Here is a 16,861-nt window from a genome sequence, read left to right on the forward strand (position 1 = left end):
TCTTTTCGCATTAATTGTGTTTATCTTCTCGAAAATCTCTTATATATATACTCTTCTTACTCTCCCTTTTCTTCTTTTTTACTCTCTTTTTCATCTTCTCTGCAACTTCATCATTTTCTCCGTAAATTCCTCAGCTGTAATTTTTCTTCTATCTTCCTTCTTCAATCTTCTTAATTCTTCGTCCAATCCATATTGTTCCCTCTGTAGATCTTCACTGTTTGTAATTTTCTTCCTTTTTAATTTTTACGAATTAATCTTCCTGCTGGTGTTTTCCATGGATTCATCGAGGTTAGTTTTCTTTTTTCTTTCTTATGGGTTTTGCTGAAATTGATCTTGCTTACTGCCTTTATTTGATGTTGTTTATGTGATTCCCATACTGTTGTTATTTCAGCAAAAACGCCTCTAATACCAAATTTACGGTTCAGAACCCTAATATTCCCAAATCGCAGCATAAGGTTGTTATAAACAAAAGAAAGTCTGCAGATCATAAGGTAGTAAGAAACATTATTCTTTTCTAATAACAATATTGTTGCCTCTGTTTCTTATCTGGATTGTGATTCGCAGGGTGATAAGGATGCCAACAAACCTCTCAAGAAATCTCGCCACCTCAAAACCGTTGAAACCTTTGTTCCCTTTCACTTTCTTATCCCTTCAAAATCTTCTGCGACATCTTCTCAAGTTAAACCATTATCTCCAATTTGCGAAAAGGTTGCCTCAGATTTCATCCCTTCAACCGACCTTTCAATGATTGAAACCCCCCTTATTAATCCTTATGTGAATGAAATTTCTTATCCTCCTATTGATAATGTTTCCCAACCTTCTATCATTGCCAGTTCTCTACTTGAGCCTCTTCCTTTTTCGAAAGAAACTGTGGAAGGAATAGATATTGCTTTCAAAGTTTTGTCTGAGGTTCTGGATGATGTTAAGAAGTCTCCCATTGATCCTGTCAAGTTTGGTGTTTGCGAAATTCTGAGTAAGTATTTTGGCCCTGACAGGCTGCTTCGCAAACAACTTTGGAAAAAGAGGTTGATACCTTGAATAAGAATCTCCAAATGATGACTTTAGAGTGTAATGCTCTTCGTCTCGAAAATCAAAAGCTCCAGAATGTTTCGCTGGATCGCGACAATCTTCGCAAGAAGAATGATGAACTGAGAGGTATGATTTCCTTATCTGTGTCTTCAATTTGCCTTTCTAATGATTTTATCCTTTCCATATTTAATTGTCCTTGAAATCCCTTTTTCGCATGTTAAGCCTTAAACCAGAAACGAATAATGGAGAGATATCAATTTGAATCTGCTGTTGAAGAAGCCCGTGTTGAAAAAGAGATTTTGACGGATCAATATAACCAATTAGATAACCTCTATTCATATTTTGTTGATGCTATAAATAATCTTACCAATGAAAATACCCAATCAGTTCAGAGGCAAAATTTATTAAGTAATGAAATATCTCGCCTCTCTTATTCTTTAACTAAAGCTAATCTAGAGATGGAAACTTTATCAGATGAGAATAAAACTCTATCTCAAGAGAAGCGAACTTGTTTAAACAAGATGGCGATATCTTCGCAACAACTTAGCATCCTTCAGAAAGTATGTGATGACCAAGAACAATCTCTTCGCTCTTTGAAAAATGAACTTAAAGAAGTAACAGAGTCATTTATCGCTGAAAGATATACACTTATTCAAGGTAGAATAGCTTTAAGTGTAAAGGCGAACCAACTTAAAGAACAATATTCCAAATTAGAAGAATCTTATTCTTCACTTGTGAAGAAAAATGCCTTTCTTATTTCTAAAGAGAAAAATCTTCAGTCTCGACTTAAAGGTTTAGTTGGAGATAGATTTGATGATGCGATGGACCGTTGGGAGAATAGTTGTCTGACCTTGATTCAACACCTTATTTCGCAAAAGGAAGGTAGTCATAACATTTTGACTGCCTTAACTATCTTTTCTTTGTCATACCTTTTTGAGTTCTTCATCTTATTGAAATTTTGTATTCTACTTTTCGCAGAGTCTGAGAAAAATCTTCATTCCTCCATTTCTGTTTTGGGGGCTAAATATGCCAAAATTCGCAAAGAAAATGCACTACTCGTCTGTGTCCTTACTGGTTCTCGCGACCGAGCAGTTGGATCTGTCATCATGCTTGAGATGAAAGCAAAAGCGTCTGCGAGTCTGTTATCCTTCCTTGAAATGTGCCTCCATTTTATCTTTGGGATTTTCGCTGACAATTCTTCAACGAGCTTCTTGTATTTCTTCAAGGATGGTTCATTTGTAGTGTACTCTCCCTTTATTTGGCGAATAACTAGCTGTGAATCACTAGTGATCCTGGCATTTTCTAGTTTCATTTCTATTGCGAACTTTAAGGCATGTACCACAGCTTCATATTCTGTTTCGTTATTAGTGGATGCGAATTCCAATCTGAATGAAAAATCCATCTTCGCTCCTTCTGGTGAAATTAAAATAATTCCAACCCCATTGCTTTCCCCATTTTATGATCCATCTACCAATATCTCCCATCTATTTGGTTCTGTTAATAAGTCTTTTGTATCTCCATGTTCTTCTTCTATATCCATCATCTCCTCCACCGCTTCATCATCTTCTAAAGGAAATTTTGCTAAGAAATCTGCGACAACTTGTGATTTTGGTGAAGATAATATTTCATACTTGATTTCGAAATGTCCTACTTGTGCATTCCATCTCTCCATCCTACCTGATATTTTTGAATTCTTCATCACTGATTCAATTGGTACTTTTGTTAGCACCCTTATTTTGTGTGCTTGAAAATATATGCGAAGTTTAAATGCGGCGTATACTAATGCTAAAATTAGCTTCTCAATCTTTGAATAATTCCTCTCTGCAGCATTAAATGTTTTGCTGATGTAATAAATAGGCTTTTCCACTCCTGCGTCCGTTCGCAATAACACAGCGCTTAAAGCATGTGATGTTGTCGCAAGATGGATCAATAGTTCTTCTCCTGGTTCTGCATTTTGTAAAATAGATGTATTCATAAGGTGTTATTTGATCCCTTGAAAAGCTTTTTCACATTCATCAGTCCATTTGAATTTCACACCCTTCTTGAGTATATTGAAAAAATGTTTACATTTGTCTGATGATCGCGAAATGAATCTTCCTAGCGAAGCTAAAAGTCCGTTCAATTTTTGCACATCCTTTATCGTTGCTGGTGTTGGCATGTCACGAACTGCTTGTACCTTTTCTGGATCAACTTGTATTCCTTCTTTTGATACAATGTAGCCTAAACATTTTCCCGATGCAACCCCAAAAATACATTTTTCAGGGTTCAGTTTAATGTTATGATGCCGCATCTGTTCAAAAATCTCCCTCAAATCTTGTACATGATCTTTGGATTCTTTAATCTTCACCAACATGTCATCCACGTACACCTCTAATGTTTTGTATATCCATTTCGCCAACACCTTCTCTACTATTCTTTGATACGTTGCTCCGGCATTTCGCAAACCAAACGACATTTTTGTATAACAGTATAAACCTCTTGGAGCGAAAAAAGCAGTATGCTCTTGATCTTCTTCAACGAGAGGGATTTGGTTATAACCTTTGTACCCATCTAAAGAAGACATTATATCATTTCCCGCTGCTGATTCAACCATTTGAGGAATATCCGGTAATGGAAAACTATCTTTAGGGCAAGCCTTGTTTAAATTAGTGAAATCTATGCAAATTCTTATCCCTTTATTTTTCTTTGGAACAACAACCATGTTTTCTATCCACTCTGGGTATTTAGCTTCTCTTATAATTCCCGCCTCAAGCATTTTCTCTAATTCTTCTTCTATTTGAGGATGGTAGGTCGTTGCGATTTTTCTTATTCTCTGTTTAAATGGTCTCACATTCTTGTTAATCTCCAACTTATGACATGCAATTGACGGATCTATTCCAGGTATCTCATCCATGCTCCCCGCGAAAATATCTTTATATTCCCGCAAAAGATTGACAATTCTTTCTTCCTCTTCTGCATCCATCTTGGTTCCAATCCTCAGTATTAGGGGTTCTTCCATAGTCCCAACATTTACTTCTTTTGTTGGTTCTGCCGCAGTGTAACTAGCCTTGGGTTCTGCCATTGGTGTTGGCTCTTTTATCATCTTCGCAGGTCCATCTCCTTCCTCCGAAATTTCGCTGGGTATTCCTTTACCTTCTTTTGCTCTTTTCATGTACACTCTGAATTCTTCTTCTTTCTTTGCCTCCTTTGTTATTTTTCTGCGAAATTGTCGTTTTTTTGCTCGTCCTTCATAATGCTTTACTTCAATTTGATAACATAATTTCGCATTGTCAATATCTCCTCTAATTTCACCTACTCCATTTGGCATGGGGAACCTGATGCATTGATGCAACGTTGATGCTACAACTTTAATTACGTGTATCCATAGCCTCCCCAACATCATGTTATAATGGTGATTCCATATCCACTACGCATAGTGTCACTTGTGTTTCGATCTCTCTTAGTGGAATTCACACCACTATTTCTCCTTTAGGTTTTGTTGTGGATTTTCCAAACCCATGAACAAGATATGTTGAACAAGACATTTCTTCATCTTTGAATCCCATTACTTTGAACGCATGATAGAATATTATATCCACTGAACTTCCTGTATCGACTAAAGTTCTGTTCAATATCCATTCTTCCATGGATTTTGTTGTTGTCCCCTTCTCTTTTCGTGTAATAGGTACTGTAATAACCAATGGAGATGTGTGGATCAAATTTTCTTTTGGTATTTCTGCTGCCATGAATGTGATTTTTTACTTTTCCCAATCTTTCAAGGGTGATGTATTTTCTACCGCCATAACCTTCCTTCCTTCAAAATCTCGTTTATGTATCCTTCCTTTTATGTTTTCATGGAATTCATTAACCATTGTTTTTGTTATCATATTACACTCCAATCTTTTGTCATATTCATTGATTCTAATCATTTTTATTTTAACTGGTTCACTAATTTTTTTAATCACTTTCTTGATTTGAACAATCTCAACAACAATCTTCAACTTTCAACCTTCATTCCCTGTTTCTAGGGCCGTTATGTAGTTGCAGGAAATCGTACACTACACCCCTCACAAGATTTCATTAATATTCAACTCATTTTTGGATTAACAATCCTAATTTTATTGATGAGTCTTTAAACAATCTTACAAGAAAAGATAAAAGAATCAAGAATAACCACTGGTCTAAATTTTCTCTCTCCTATTTACTTGTTTCTCACTCAAAAAAGATCTCCCCCTTTCCTTTACAACTGAACGGCTATTTATAGGGAATTACATAGTGGATGACAACTAATCTGTCCTTTATTTTCGGATATGACTTGCGACATTCTCGCAACCTTATAAATATCAATCTCGCAAACTTCCTTATTTTCGCAGGATCGTCACACTTTTCTCATGATTTGACTGATGTCGTTTATTATGTCGTTTCTGAAGTTGTTCTGCGACACTGTCGTGTTGTGTTGTTAATAATTTCGCTGAAGCATTATTGTTACGAGATTCTGATCCTACATTCAAGTCTCCACATAACTTTTTCTTGACGAAGTTCCACGGTTCCTTGAGTAGATCTTCGTCGTTGTATGATGAATCGCCATGAAGTCCTTGAGCTCAACTACACTTTTCTATCCTAGTCCGAGACTTAGCTATGTAGGCTAGAAATCAAGACTCATAGTTTTGATCACTAACATTGACAAACATGCTTGAGATAGCAACGCATGCGAGGTCGACCGAGCTATGCTCTAACAGAAAGAATTCATAGTTTCATTTTTGTCTAAGAAGATTTTGAAACATCTTTCCAAAGACTCCACGCAGTAGATGATAAGGCACAAGTAACTTCAGCAAAGACTATGTTACAAAACCATTTATGTATCTAGGCTGCTATGAATATTCTTGTTCCTGCATCTTGGAGGACTAAATGTCCATGAGGAATGAAAGACCGAACCTTTTTAGAATACTTGTAGCTTAGGATGATACACTTTATGATAGGATATGGGAATACCCTATATGTAATAACCGCAATCGCACGGTGTCTACAATGTAGACAGAGGCAAGTACAGGTCGTTCCCACGAGGAGCGGTGGAAATACTGTAACCAATATCTCTAATAAATTAACCGACAATGATGTTTTTGAATTTTTAGAATTAGAAATGTAAAACGAAATAATAAAATTAAACTTATAAAATAAAATCAATGGGAAAGTTGGTAACCAGGGTTTATGATATCCACCACTATTTCTATTCAATTACTGAAATGAAACATAATTCATGAATTATTTATTGTTCGTTCTATTGACATCACCTATTATATGTATTAGACTCGCAAATATCACTGGGACGCCCTAAGCATGACACATCAAAATACTAAAACAAAGCATGCACCATCAAATTGCATTAGCGAGAAAGTTATACGAAACTAATTATAGGTTCACAAATAATACCTGGCTATTCTAAGTATACCCCATCAAAATATTTAACCCAGCATGGAATATCAAATAAGTAGACACATGTATTTGTTATCCTAACAATTATGCACAAGGGTTATACAAAACCGGTGAAGCAACAACTCATATTTCCATTAATCAATAAATAAGATCATGAAATTAATCAAATCAAATCATAATAGTCTTTGCTTAATATTATTCAAATCAAAATATCCTAAAACTCCAAGTGGTTTTAACATAAACCCTAGTTACACAAATCTAGTAAGACATGACTTTCTCAAAAGCCATAAATATATCAAGAGAATCACAAACAGAACAAATCGGAATCGGAAAAATGGAACTTCAAACCGTAATCCTCTCTTCCTCTTTGTTGCTGCTCCTCCCTTTGTTTCTTTGCCTCTTCTCGACTCTGCAGCCGGCCTCCCTTTTGTCTGTTCTTTACGCATCCAATATATACGTATGTACTATTGGGGGAAGTTCATCTAAACCCGATCAATATTTTCCAAGGCCCAGGCCATCTGATCCATTACAACACAACTTTTATTTGTCTCAGACTCTCAGCATCACTCGGCACCAGTTCAGACCCAACACCTTTCTCTTAATTTTCCGTATTCTGTCAATCCAGCAAAAGAACTATAATATTGGGCATACCAAAAACTTTATAAGCATACAAAGTCATTTTCCTAACCAGGGTGTATTGATAAGGGGTGTCTAATGGGTATGAATGACCTATATACCCTTAAACACTTCGAAAATATTGATTTATAGGCTTTAGGTTCGGCTGACTCGTGTTGATGAGTTATCATCCGAACTTCCCGCTGTAGACTGAATTCTTTCGATCTTGTTTTGATCATAACTTCTTCGTCCAATGTCGGAATGACCTCATTCTTTTTGCGTTATCTTCGTATTTTCATTCTCTTGAAGATGAAGATAAAATCTACTTGATTTTAATGGGTTAAAATCTACGATTTTCATTATATAAGCTGAACCATTAACATTTTTTATTCCTGAACTCTCAGGAATAGGTTCGGCTTACATCTATGAGCCGAACCAACCCATTGATGAACAGTTCGGCTTACATCTATGAGACGAACCTCACATAATTTTTCTTCCAGATCACACAGGACTAGGTTCGGCTCATTATGATATTTTTAAACAAGCCGAACTAATTGGTTCGGCGCATAACAATAACACTTTCAGCTTGCCGAACTGTTCATTAGTTGTCAATATCCAGGTTTCAGATCAAGGTTCGGCGCATAATTTAAGTGAGTTGTGAGCCGAACCTAGGTTCTGCACATAATTTAGTTGCGTTGTGATCCGAACCTAGGTTCGGCGCATAATGTTGTTGTTTTTTAAGCCGAACGGTTCTTCAAATTTTCAGCCTGAAAGTGTATATGAACAGTTCGGCTGATACGATTTTCATTATATAAGCCGAACCATTAACATTTTTTATTCCAGAACTCTCAGGAATAGTTTCGTCTTTCTAGGAAAATTTTATACAAGCCGAACTAGTGTCTAGCAAATGTTCGGCGCATACCTAAACAGTTTCAGCTAGCCGAACTGTTCATAAAGGGATCGGTTCGGCTCATAAATGTAAGTCGAACCTTTTCATCCTCCATTGAATCATTCTCGTAATCTAGGAAATCAACCATTTGGGAATCATTGTTGTAGTTGATGTGTATTTTCCTAGGTTTTTTAGATGATATATGACACTCCTCATCCTCCATTGGATCAAGAATTAGAATTTTCTCACTTTCTCCTTCTCTTTCTCTCCTTCTTAACCAAACCAAAACTTTGATTTTTTTTTCCCCAAATTTTTCATCTAAACAACTCTTATAATTCTGAAAATTATTTTAATCACTAAATAAAATGTTTAATCACTAATCAAGATTAGTAACACTAATACGTAAAGGGCAGATTTGTCATTAAAATTTTTTTGAGTTAAGGGGTTATCTGATTTTGATATTTCACAACCTTTTTTGTCTTCATTCAGTATGCCTTGGAAGATTTTGGTATGCCCAATATTATGGTTCCAGCAAAAGCACCTTACTGCACTCGAACCAAATCATCCAACAACATACTGTCCATCTCCATTCACGGCTGAAGCACTACCCTTACGGTTACCATAACCAACGCCGACGACATCTATATCTTTTATTCTTCTTCATTTGGTCACAGCTAACAAGAAATTTGTATCTTCCGTGCAAACCCCAGACTCCATTTAACCGTCATTGCCATCAATGCAACCACTACGAGAAACAGCCAAACAACTCGACCATTATCTGTCCAACACAACAAACCATAGCTAGAGAGTGAAATAAATCAGCAGTCACTCACTGTTGTATCACCGAGAACAGAGCTCATAGAGTATTGACTGTCCGTTTTCATCCATGTCCAAACGAACTTTCGATTTGATCCAGTTCAGTTCTTCCGTCACTCCGCCATCGCCAACTCAACTAACAATAGATTCATCCAACACCTTTGTCTTAGTGTTCCGTCACACTCGAGCACAATCCCAAGAAATTCAGTTGAGCCAGCGTATATAGTCCTTCTCGTTGCTGCTTCATTTCTCAATCAAGATTTGTAGTCCAATCCAATTTCGAACTTCTCAAATTTATACTTCTCTGTAACATTTTAAGCTCACACCAAGGCCAACACTGATTACTCTTACATCAGCTTGAGAATACAACACCATATCAACGCCAGTTTGAAAATAAACCAATTACATCACCATATATCTGTCGTTTACAACCAGCTCGTCTCTGAGTTCTCATGCTAAAAACAATGAAAACATTCGGCTCATTCTCTTTCGACTGAAATCAAACCATGCAAACCCTCGAGCACCAGCAACTCGAACCCAGAGCCAAATAAAATCAGCACCCATCCTCCATGAAGAAAAGGTAGCACATCTGCTTGGAAGAGAGTAAAGAGAATCCATTCTCTGTTACTTTTGTTTCACATTGCCACTAGAGAAATGAGATGGGTTTGGGAACTAAACACGTCTCCCACTAATCTTTTATCTTGACAGCACCACCTCCATTAAGTCCTAATGAGCTCCATCCATGTGTTTGTATAAACAAAACAATTTCTTTGTTTCTGTGTGGCCTCGGGAGAGTTTTAAGTGGCACGACCAACATAAGCAAATAACAAGCCCGCCCACAGTCCATAAGCTTTGTAGCTTTGTGTCTTCTTGGCACGGTAAGTAACATTCGCGGCAAACACCAATTAGCTTCTGATTTAGCTATTTATCTTTCCAGTGATCGGATCTGCTCGTATTTTCTACAAAAACACTAAAATAGTGTTATTAGTCAAAATATTGAGTCCTAACTGATATAAATATGGGTACAAAATATAACATTTACGTGCTTATCAACACCCCCACACTTATATTTTCCTAGTCCTCGAGCAAAACAAAAAATTGACCCGCCACAGCTGGTCATATCATTAGAGAGAGTTATACCCGCTACACAGCTGGTCATGACAAACACCATATACAAGACCCGCTACACAGCTGGTCATAACCCTAACAATCACAATTTTTTTTTCTCTTCTCTTTTTTTTTCTTTTTTTTTAGACCCGCTACACAGCTGGTCATCATATTCAATTTTTTTTTCCTAATCAAAACTCCTAACGAAAATGCCACTCCCCCACACTTAAACATTACATTGTCCTCAGTGTAATAGAGTCATCCAACGTAGAAACTAAGATGGGAAATTCCAGCAAACAAATAAAAGATAGAGGAAAGAAAACAAATCTGATGGGTTGACTCCCATGAAGCGAAATAGTATGGGTTGACTCCCATAAAGCATGATCTTTGTATCTGTGTTTGCGCACATAAAGAACCTCAAACAAGGTGAGGTTACACCAAAGTAAGCAGCAAAGCATATATATATAAAGTCTGAAAAGTTGGGGATCGGTCCAACAAATCAGGTCAGCTGCAAATGTGAACCTGCAAACACTATAAACCTCCAAAAAGATGTGTAAATTCATTCCCAATAGAAAACAATTCTTAGTCATCAAGTCATGCAAGGTCGAGATTAGTAAATCACTCACATGAACAACAAGCATAGAATGCATATTAATTTCTATTAGGGAAGCACACTCTAAATCGGATTCTAAATCAGCTGAAATAACTTCCATCAACACAATATCTTCATTAGAAATCAGAGGAAGCAATGAATTGAAAATTACAAAAGGCAAATAATCATCAATATTAGCACGATGACCTATACATGCATCTAGTGGTTCAAGTTTATCAAAATCGGTAACTCTTAAATCTGGTTCTAAGTCTGCGGAAATAACTTCCGTTGTTGAGTTACCTTGATTAACTACTGGAGGTCGCAATGCATTGATAATATCAATAATCATGAGGTTATCGGAATCAGAAAAGTGGACTAAACAAACAGATACAGGCTCAAAATCATCGACACAAGTTATCTGACCAATATCAATATGTTCAACATTCACATCAGCATTCAGAAAATCATTAGATGGATAAGAAAAACAAGAGCTCAATGGAGCAACAATATCATGAATAATCGCCTCATCACTATTTGCAACTAAGTGACTTATAGGAAACTCATTATTTGAATGATTAGAAAATATCTCATCATGCACGTCTACTGTCTCTAGTCATCAGACTCAACAATAGTATCTTTTGTATATATATGTTCTTCTAAATCATCATTATCTGAATAAATGACATCTCTAACACAACTCTCGTCCTTTTGAATAGACAAATAATCAGTTAAATGATCATCAGTTGGGTAAGATACAATAGATTCAGATATTATATCGGTATCATAATTCCTAAAATCACTTCTAGTATCAAGTTCCTTTTCACCCTCATGGTATTGGGATGGATACTCATCTGAATAACCACCCATAGCGAAATTACGTGGATTCCAAGTTCCATACCTGAGACGATTATAAGCAAGAATTTCCTTATACCGTGACCCATACTTATATTCACCAAGCGTCATAGACGACGTCTCGCGCAAAGCATTCATCGTTCTCAAAAAAGCTCCTGAAATAAAATTCTGAAGCACAAAACAAATCAAAAGGAAAAAGAAATCCTTAAATAAAAAAAATACTGTACAAAGAATAAAAATAAAAAGATATTTACAAAATCAAAAATACCAATCACAATATTCCACAACCGCTCCCCGTCAGCGGCGCCAAAAATTGATAGGATATGGGAATACCCTATATGTAATAACCGCAATCGCACGGTGTCTACAATGTAGACAGAGGCAAGTACAGGTCGTTCCCACGAGGAGCGGTGGAAATATTGTAACCAATATCTCTAATAAATTAACCGACAATGATGTTTTTGGATTTTTAGAATTAGAAATGTAAAACGAAATAATAAAATTAAACTTATAAAATAAAATCAATGAGAAAGTTGGTAACCAGGGTTTATGATATCCACCACTATCTCTATTCAATTACTGAAATGAAACATAATTCATGAACTATTTATTGTTCGTTCTATTGACATCACCTATTATATGTATTAGACTCGCAAATATCACTGGGACGCCCTAAGCATGACACATCAAAAGACTAAACCAAAGCATGCACCATCAAATTGCATTAGCGAGAAAGTTATACGAAACTAATTATAGGTTCACAAATAATACCTGGCTATTCTAAGTATACCCCATCAAAAGATTTAACCCAGCATGGAATATCAAATAAGTAGACACGTATATTTGTTATCCTAACAATTATGCACAAGGGTTATACAAAACCGGTGAAGCAACAACTCATATTTCCATTAATCAATAAATAAGATCATGAAATTAATCAAATCAAATCATAATAGTCTTTGCTTAATATTATTCAAATCAAAATAGCCTAAAACTCCAAGTGGTTTCAACATAAACCCTAATTACACAAATCTAGTAAGACATGACTTTCTCATAAGCCATAAATATATTAAGAGAATCACAAACAGAACAAATCGGAATCGCAAAAATGGAACTTCAAACCGTAATCCTCTCTTCCTCTTTGTTGTTGCGCCTCCCTTTGTTTCTCTGCCTCTTCTCGGCTCTGCAGCCGGCCTCCCTTGTCTGTTCTTTTCGCATCCTCCCTTTTGTCTGTTCCTTTCGCATCCAATATATACGTATGTACTGTTGGGGGAAGTTCACCTAAACCCGATCAATATTCGCCAAGGCCAAGGCCATCTGATTCATTACAACACAACTTCTATTCGTCTCAGACTCTCAGCATCACTCGGCACCAGTTCAGACCCAACACCTTTCTCTTAATGTTCCGTATTCTGTCAATCCAGCCAAAGCACCTTACTGCACTCGAACCAAATCATCCAACAACATACCGTCCATCTCCATTCACGACTGAAGCACTACCCTTACGGTTACCATAACCAACGCCGACGGCATCTATATCTTCTATTCTTCTTCATTTGGTCACAACTAACAAGAAATTTGTATCTTCCATGCAAACCCCAGACTCCATTTAACCGTCATTGCCATCAATGCAACCACTACGAGAAACAGCCAAACAACTCGACCATTCTCTGTCCAACACAACAAACCATAGCTAGAGAGTGAAATAAATCAGCAGTCACTCATTGTTGTATCACCGAGAACAGAGCTCATGGAGTATTGACTGTCCGTTTTCATCCATGTCCAAACGAACTTTCGATTTGATCCACTTCAGTTCTTCCGTCACTCCGCCATCGCCATCGCCAACTCAACTAACAATAGATTCATCCAACGCCTTTGTCTTAGTGTTCCGTCACACTCGAGCACAATCCCAAGAAATTCAGTTGAGCCAGCGCATATAATCCTTCTCGTTGCTGCTTCATTTCTCAATCAAGATTTGTAGTCCAATCCAATTTCGAACTTCTCAAATTTATACTTCTCTGTAACATTTTAAGCTCACACCAAGGCCAGCACTGATTACTCTTACATCATCTTGAGAATACAACACCATATCAACGCCAGTTTGAAAACAAACCAATTACAGCACCATATATCTGTCGTTTACAACCAGCTCGTCTCTGAGTTCTCATGCTAAACATTCGGCTCATTCTCTTTCGACTTAAATCAAACCATGCAAACCCTCGAGCACCAACAACTCGAACCCAGAGCCAAATAAAATCAGCACCCATCCTCCATGAAGAAAAGGTAGCACATCTGCTTGGAAGAGGGTAAAGAGAATCCATACTCTGTTACTTTTGTTTCACATTGCCACTAGAGAAATGAGATGGGTTTGGGAACTAAACACGTCTCCCACTAATCTTTTATCTTGACAGCACCACCTCCATTAAGTCCTAATGAGCTCCATCCATGTGTTTGTATAAACAAAACAATTTCTTTGTTTCTGTGTGGCCTCGGGAGAGTTTTAAGTGGCACGACCAACATAAGCAAATAACAAGCCCGCCCACAGTCCATTAAGCTTTGTGGCTTTGTGTCTTCTTGGCACAGTAAGTAACATTCGCCGCAAACACTAATTAGCTTCTGATTTAGCTATTTATCTTTCCAGTGATCGGATCTGCTCGTATTTTTTACAAAAAGCACTAAAAGAGTGTTATTAGCCAAAATATTGAGTCCTAACTGTTGGTTAAACTTCAACATAGAAGTCACTAACAAGCTGGTTAGGACAAGATTACGAAATTGATGTAATCCTAAGGGAATTAAAAGTCATCTAGTTCTAAGAAAATGAAAGACATGTAATAAGGTAATAGGACTAGGAAAAGGAATTCATAGTTTTATATATATATGCTCACCAAAGTTGTGGTTGATCATATGAGCAAGATTAGAGCTTGTGTTTAGTTTTGAGAGATTTTCTAAACATCAATAAAGAGAGTTGTATTTATATAAGCTAACTTTGATCTTTAAGTTGTCATTAATTGGTATCAGAGCTTGTTTCTGAGCCATGGAAAACGAAACCACCATTGTGGGTGCAAAACAGTTCACGCCACCATCAATACAAGTTCCAATCCTCAACGCCACAAACTACACAATATGGGCCATGAGAATGAAGGTACTGATGAAAATCTACAAAGTTTGGGAAACAATTGATCCTGGTACATTGGACCCAGACAAAAACAATGTTGCCATTGGATTACTCTTTCAAGCAATACCAGAATGTCTTGTTCTACAAGTTGGTGAACAGGAAACTTCAAAGAAAATTTGGGATGCAATAAAGGCACGTAATCTCGGAGCTGATCGAGTTAAAGAAGCCCGTCTGCAAACCTTAATGTCTGAATTTGAAAGAGTGAAGATGAAAGACACTGATACTATTGATAGCTTTGCAGGAAAGCTATCAGAGATAGCCTCAAAAGCTGCGTCACTTGGACAATCCATTGATGAAGATAAACTGGTAAAGAAGTTTCTCAATAGTTTACCAAGATCCAAGTATATTCATATCATAACTTCTCTCGAACAAGTCTTAGATTTAAAGAAAACTAGCTATGAAGATATAATTGGAAGATTGAAAGCATATGAAGAGAGAATCCTTGATGAAGAAAACAATGGAGAAACTCAAGGAAAACTCTTGTACACAAACTCTTACCAACAAAACTCTGCAACAAGAGGAAGAGGTCGTGGAAGAGGTGGTAGAGTAAACAGAGGCAGAGGAAGGGGAGGAAGGTTTAACTCACAAGATAGAACAACGAGTCAGAATGATCAAAACCAAGGGACAGAAAAGAAGGATAGATCAAACATTATTTGTTACAGATGTGATAAACCAGGACACTTCTCCTCTGTATGCCCTGAAAGAATACAAAAGATGGAAGAAACAAACAAGAATGAAACAAGGGAAGCAGATACAGCTCTTTTCATGCACGAAGTTTTCTTCTTAAACGAAGGGAAACTAATACCAAATAACTACGAATCAAAGGATGGAGAAGAAGGAATCTGGTATTTAGATAATTGAGCCAGCAATCACATGACTGGTAAGAGACACTACTTTTCTGAACTCAATGAGAAAATCAAAGGACAAGTGAAGTTTGGGGATGGATCTTCTGTAGAAATTGAAGGGAAAGGATCAATTCTATTTCAGAGCAAGACCGGAGAACAGAAGCTTGTCACAAACATCTACTTCATCCCAAACTTACAAAGCAACATTCTAAGTTTAGGACAAGCTACAGAAGTTGGATGTGATGTTAGAATGCGATAAGATTATCTAACAGTTCATGACCCAAGTGGAAGACTTTTAGTTAGAATCTCACGCTCACAGAATAGATTCTACAAGATAAGTCTCATGATTGGAAGGTCATTGTGTCTGAATATGAGACTGGAAGATCAGACATGGAAGTGGCACGCAAGGTTAGGACACATAAGTTTCAGAACCTTAAAAATTATGTCTCAGAACAAGATGGTTCGAGGGCTACCACAACAAAACGGAGTGGTGGAGAGGAGAAACAAGACTCTGGAGGTGACAAGAAGTTATTTAAAGGCTATGCAGGTACCTAATTATCCATGGGGAGAAGTTTTACGACACTCCACATACCTAATAAACAGGATACCTACGAAAGCTCTGAAAGACACGACTCCATATGAAATTTTGCGAAAGAGAACACCGAATATAGATCATTTAAGAGTGTTTGGTTGCAAAGCATATGAAAAAGTTGATTCTGCAACTCTTAAGAAACTGGATGATCGATCTCAGACTCTTGTGAATCTAGAAATTGAGCCTGGATCCAAAGCTTACATATTATTCAATCCAACAACGAAAAGAGTGATAGTGAGTCGAGATGTGGTATTCGATGAAAAAGCAAACTGGAAATGGAAAGAAACTAATGATGGACCAAGTAGGGATCCAGAAATGTTTCACATGAGATGGGGTCAAGTAATTGATGAAGGCGAAGGACCCATAATCATCAATACCAATGGAAACAATGATGTTAATCAAGAAGAAGAAGAGAATAATGAAAACACTGAGAATAACGAAGAAGAAGAAGAGATCGATGAAATAACTCAAACCATTCCACTACGAAAATAAACAAGACAGATACAAAAGCCACAGTATCTGGAGGATTATGTTCTTCAAGCTGCAGAAGAATGTGAGATAATGCTACTTTCTGTTAATGATGAACCAAGGAATTTTCAGGAAGCAAAGGTCTCGACTAAATGGTCACAAGCATGTAGAGAAGAAATTATCTGAATCAACAGAAATAAGACTTGGTTTCTAGTTGATAATCCAGGTGGGGTAAAAGTGATTGGTTTTAAGTGGATTTTCAAAATAAAACGGAATGCTGATGGTACTGTCAACAAATATAAGGCAAGACTTGTAGCTAAGGGATACGTTCAAGAATCAGGCATATACTTTGATGAAGTTTTCGCACCAGTTACTAGACTAGAGACAATCCATCTCTTAATAGCAGAAGCAACATCAAACTCATGGAAAATTCACCACTTAGACGTTAAGACAGCATTCTTACATGGTG

The sequence above is a fragment of the Papaver somniferum genome, chromosome 7 (assembly GCF_003573695.1).
Source record: "Papaver somniferum cultivar HN1 chromosome 7, ASM357369v1, whole genome shotgun sequence".
Classification (NCBI taxonomy): Eukaryota; Viridiplantae; Streptophyta; class Magnoliopsida; order Ranunculales; family Papaveraceae; genus Papaver; species Papaver somniferum.